The sequence below is a fragment of the Carlito syrichta genome, unplaced genomic scaffold, assembly GCF_000164805.1.
Source record: "Carlito syrichta isolate Samal-C Ts95f unplaced genomic scaffold, Tarsius_syrichta-2.0.1 Scaffold304394, whole genome shotgun sequence".
In the NCBI taxonomy this organism is placed as follows: domain Eukaryota; kingdom Metazoa; phylum Chordata; class Mammalia; order Primates; family Tarsiidae; genus Carlito; species Carlito syrichta.
The window spans coordinates 196596-202500 of NW_007248490.1; positions in this window are offsets into that span (position 1 = coordinate 196596).

Here is a 5905-nt window from a genome sequence, read left to right on the forward strand (position 1 = left end):
CGTGTGGGGACAGACCGGCCTGGGGGGGAGGGGCGGCCTGGGGGCGGGCAGCGGGGCACCAGGTGCCGTGTGCTTCCTGGTGCGGCTTGGCTCTGAATTTCCGGCTGCCTCGGAGAAGGGCGGCGTCCCTCACACGCCCGCGCGCTCGGGCCTCCTCGGATCTCTGGTGAGGATGCAGAAGCCCAGGCCGCAGCCTTGGAGCGCGCGGTTCATGAGGCCAGGAGGGTGGCCTAGGTGGTTGCTGATGCAGGTGGCCTGGGGCCATGCTTGGAAAAACACACAGTGTGGAGGAATGTCTCCATGGCCGCTGCTCCCTGGGCCCAGCTCGCTCCTGGGCGTGTCGGGCCCGGCGGGGTGGCATCTCCCGGAAGCCGTCCCTGGTCCCTGCTCTTGTGGGACAGGTCACACTTCCAGTGACCTTGTGCCTGCCCCCTCAGGTCTCCTGGTGCTGCTTCTCAGAACCACACAAGGAGAGCCTGATGTCTGGCGCCACTGCCTGATGCCAGTTCTTCAAACGTGGCTCATTGCATTCATTCATTCATTTGACAAGTCTACACCGAAGACCTGCTGCATGCCAGGCACTGGGGACACGGCGGTGACGGAGACAGGTGCAGTAACCCTTGGCCCCACGGAGCCCACCGTCTTATATGGGAGTCGGGCCAGGCGAGCCAAGAGGCCCACGGAGGCACTGTCTGTGAGCTGTGGGTTTCCCAAGGCACAGGCGTGGATGGGGGTCTGGCGGCTGCCACTCTGCTCTAGAGGGATGGTCAGCCAGTGCCTGTGAGGATGGGACTTTTGGGTGGGAAGCCAAAGGCGAGAGGAGGCTGGCTGCCCGAGGAGCAGGGAGATGCCATTCCGGGCAGGAAAAATAGCCCGTGCAAAGGGCCGGGGGCACACAGGCCCAGAAGCGCTCAAGACACGGGAAGAAGGCAGTGCGGCTGAAGCAGAGTGGGGAGGGGCCAGACCACATGTAGACTCCAGCAGAGTCTGGATTTTATTCTGAGTCAGATAAGAGGCCATTGGAGGGTGTGATATGGTTCAAGGTCAAAAGGCTCCCAGGAGACCATTCTTTGTGCAGATCCCCATCCTTTGCCAAGTAAAAAGTATTAGCATTTTATTCATTTCCTGGGAAATTTGTGGCATATGTGGCCATTGCTACTGTCATGACTTAGACTTCAGATGCCACCTCCTCCTGGAAGCCTTCCTGGCTTCTGCTCCGACTGCTTCACTCCCGCCAAAGCGTTCACGACGGATGCATGAATATCCCATGATACCCCAGCATGTCCACAGAACTGTAGCCAGTGTCCATAGGGACGGATGGCGGGCTCCAAGTGGGCTTAGCCTCATCTTACATCTGTGTCTTCCCACCCTGAGTCTTCTCTGGTCTGGCACAGAGGAGTGCACGCCTGGCATGGCGGTATCGCATGGCATGGCATGGTGGCATGGTATTGGTGAAATCGGGCTGGGCTCAAACCCTGGGTCTACCATCGGCTAGCTGTGACCTTGGCAGGGTCCTTAACGCCCGTGCCTCAGTTTCCCCTTCTGGGAAGTGCGGGACTGTCGGTCGTCGCCAAGGCGTGGGTTGTGATGACCGGGGCAGCACATGGTTGCAAGCCACTGAACATGGCGAGTGTGACAGCTGCTGGCTGTGCGGGTTGCCCTGCGCTCAGGAGAGGCTTGCTGAATGGAGGTGCTGCGGCAGTCCCGCCCCTCACGGCGCCCACCTTCCCGGGGGCAGGAGTTCGGCTCAGTGACCCTAGAGCAATGGCTAGGGTCATGTCTAGGGTCTGGCTGCTACGTCAAGCTTCTTGTGTTTCGCGCTGGCGGGACGGGCAGTCCGCGAACACTTTGGAGATCTGTGGCGGGATTTGTGGAGACCTGGGTGCTTCAGGGCAACGCAGCCAGAGAAGGCCGGGAGGGGGCCTGGGGCCGGGGAGCAGGGGCCCTGGGCGCTGCCTCCCTGCTTTGGAGTACACGAGGGGCCAGGCGCCGGGGCTCATACCTGTTATCCCGGCACTTTGGGAGGCCAAGGTGGGAGAATTGCTTGTGGCCGAGAGTTCAAGACCAACCTGGGCCACATAGTGAGACCTCACCTCGACCAAAAAGCAAACAAACAAGAACTAGCCAGGCACGGTGGCCTGTGGGCGCAGCTACTCGGGAGGCTGAGGCAGGAGGATCGCCTGAGCCTGGGAGGTGGAGGCTGCAGTGAGCTGTGGTCATGTCACTGCACCCCAACCTGGGTAGCAGAGTGGGACCTTGCCAAGAAGGGAAGGGAAAGAAAGAAAAAAAGTCAGAACGCCGTGTCCCGTGGGAAGGGGCAGGAGTTGGAGCGCAGTGTCCCCAGACACCACGTCTGGAGCTTGGGTCGCCCTGTATCCCTCCGTCCGTCCAGCTGTCTGTCTGCTAGACATGTGTTCTCTGAGCACGGGCTGCGCCTGGTGTGGGGCCCTGGCAGAGGTCGAGGCGACGCAGCCTCGGGCCTTGCAGAGCTGCTGTGCCGCTCGGAAGGGAAAGCAGCCCGCGTGCCGTGAGCCGAAGTCCGGAGACTCCTCCCACACGACGCCCCCACCCACGGCTCCCTCAGCCACCCGCTTTCCCGACACCGACATGCAGGGTTCAGAGGGGTGACGTCGGTCGCCCGGGGTCCCGGGCTTGAGGGTGGGTGGTCATGCTGGGTTTGGACCCGGCCCGCCTGAGTGTCCACCCATCTTCCTGTGGAAGGGGTGATTCAACTTGCTGTGGTCTCACTCTCCCTCCTCTGCGGTCATCGGCTTCCCAAACCGGGAATCTCCTTGAGGACGGCACCTGCACCTTCCCTTCCTGGCTCCCCACGGATCCACGTGTTGTCAGGCTGACGGCAAGGGCCAGGCATCCAGGCACCCGACAGAACCATCCCAGCATCTGCCACCTTTGGGCCCTGGTTAACCCACCTCTTGCAGGAAGCCTGCCCTGATCGCCCCAGTCACAGGGACCTTACCTTCCTCTCTGACCCCAAGGATCCTGGGCTGTGGGAGGCATCCTCTGTGCCAGGCTCCCCAGCAGGTGCCAGTCAGTGGCCTGTTAGTCTGGGCCACACAGCCGGAGGCGAGCGGCGGGCCAGGGGAGAGCTCCACCTGCTAGCAGACCAACCATGGCATCGGCATTAGATTCTCATGGGAGCGCCAACCCTGTTGTGAACGGCCCATGTGAGGGATCTAGGTTAGGTGCGCCTTATGAGAATCTCATGCCCGGTGGTCCCCTTCCCCCACCATGCAAAAACCGTCTGCCATGAAACGGTCTTGATGCCAAAAGGTCGGGGAGCGCCGCTCTCTGTGGCAATGCCCTCCTTCCTGCCCTTCCGCCTTCTCTAGCAGCAAACGAGAATGAAGCACCTGCGGGGTGAACTGTGCCCTCTGGGTTCAGGGTGTCTGCACTTGAGCTCCTGCTCTGCCGTGAGGCGCGTGGCCCCGGAAAGTCCCTCTACAGTCCTGAGCTCCAGTTTCTTCATTTCTCATGCCAGAAGTTCCTTCCACGGTAACGATCAAGGGAGTGCATCCAGGAGACCCTAGCGTGGGACCGCCACCCCTCTCCCCTGAGGGCTGTCAACGGGAGGCCTGAATGCTCCGCCAGCTGCTCAGAGCAAGCCAGCAGATGCCTTGGAAGGAGGCCCGTCGTCACCCGCTTGCCACTGAGCAGGGCTGCAGGCCTGTGAGCAGACAGGCTGCACTAAGCTCCTCCCTGCAGGGCTCCAGGACACTGTGGAGCGTGGCACAAGCCTCTCCGGCTCCCACAAACTTTCCTCGGGGGATTCTTCTTCCCCCACTCCTGCTCATGGCGTTCCCGGGCCAGCCTGGCCATTGCAGACTCTCTGCTCGTGAGGCGGGTGCATCCCTGATCCAGCCCCATCTCTTGGGCGCGTTCTTGCTTTTTAATGGAGGTGGAGCATTTGTTCTCGCCAAGGCCCTGGAAGACACGGGCTTCGATGCCAGGGCATTCAGCTTACGCAAAGCACTGCAAGTGCTTAAATTTGCTTCTTTTTGATTTAGTCTCTTGCTAGCTTGAAGGACTGGATTTTATAACAGGTCAATTTCAGACCATTTGATATTGATATATGAAGATCCTTAGGGATTATTGAATGCATTTTTCATCCAGCTGCGATAGTATCATCTAAGGAAAATGGGATTGACTGTTAAGTACAAATTGAAAAAGACATGGTCATTTAAGATAACTCCTTATCTGTATACAAGGAAATGGTATCAGGGAAATAGACCACCAGTTGACAGAAATAAATTTCACCTTGGGTTCCTCCTCCACACACCTCCTCCACGGCTGTTCACGCGCGTCTGGGATTATTCAATTATTCTGGGAGCCCTTTCCTGGGGCCCCTGGTAGGGGATGCAGCTGCAGCAGAGGAGAGTTCTCTGCAGCTTTATCCTAGAAGGAAGGGTTGGATGGGAAGAGTGGCAACCCTTAATGGGGTAGCTCTGGGGAGTTTGGAACGGGCAGCGTTAGCTGGAATGGGGCAGGCTCCCCAGAAGGGCCTCTGGTGTTCACTAGAGCGGGCGCTGAGCTGAGGACAGGGCCTCTTCCATCAACCGGACTCACTCAGGGGAGTGCTGTTGTCCATCTCGGGGCTGGTGTCCCGGGTGGCGGGTTGAGAACGTCTCTTCTCAAGCGGTGGGACTTCCTTCTTTCCTTCCTTCCTCTCTTTCTTTCTTTCTCTCTCTGACTCTCTTTTTCTTCTTTCTTTCACCTTTCTCTTTTTCTTCCTCCCTTCCTCCCTCCCCCTCTGCCCTCTCCTTCTTTATTTTTTGAGTCAGAGTCTCACTCTGTCACCCAGGCTGGAGTGTAGTGGCATGACCATGGCTCACCATTGGGCTCAGGCGATCCTTCCACCTCTGTGTTCCACCTTCCACCTGGCTAATCTTAAAATTTTTTGTAGAGACGAGGTCTGGCTGTGTTGCTTGAACTCCTGGACTCAAGAAGTCCTCCTGCCTTGGCTTCCCAAAGGGCTGGGATGACGCAGTGTGAGCCCAGAGCGATCGCTGCAGCTCACATCTCTCTGACACACAACGGTCTGCACAACCTTTGGGGTGGACCGTCCACCCTGTGGGCAGCACGGTGCTGCCTGACTCCAAAGGCTGTGCCACTCCTGTGTCTTGTGTCAGCAGCGTGGATTTGAAGCCCAGTTGGGAAACTCCCTGAGCTCCCACATATTCCCCCTGCTCGTTGGGGGAGCGGCCAGAAACCTGCCTGGTGCCTGGAGTGCTGCACTGCCCTGGCCTGTTCCCTTCCCTGCAGTGTCCTTTCTCCAGTCTGGGGGCTGAGAGTGGAGGACGGGGCTGCTGCTTTGACTTCCATCCTGGGCCTACCTGTGGGGAGGTCAGCTGGGAGGCGCATGCCTTGGGCCCTCCAGACCTGTGGACTCCTGGGGAGAGCGGGCACGGGGCGGGTGCACCATGGCCCTCAGGGACTGGAGTGCAGGCCCCAGCCTCCCCTCACCCCAGTGGGAGTTGATGCCAGAAATTCCCCCAGGCTTTGTAGAGGAAGGGGCTTTCAGGGACGGGAAGGGTGCCAGGTGGTCTGGGCCTAAACGCCGGACTCCTGAGGGCTGACTTGTGATCGCGGAGGACCTACGTGTGCCAGGCCAGCCCCTCCAGGGTGCTCTGAGGAGGCCGTGCTGAGCCCTGGCCAGTCTCTTTACAGGCCGAGTTTTGTAAGGACTCGCAGCATCACCCCGCCCTGCAGTTCGGCCTCATCAGCTGGCACTGTGATCCCAGTTTGTGCCTGAGGAAACTGAGGCTCAGAAATGGGAAATCTGTCACACAGATCAGTTAGTGGGGAAAAATAATTTAAATTTGCATTGCTCGACTCCAATGGATTCATTCTCTTTTCCAATTACGCGTCCCTGTACCCACAAACCATT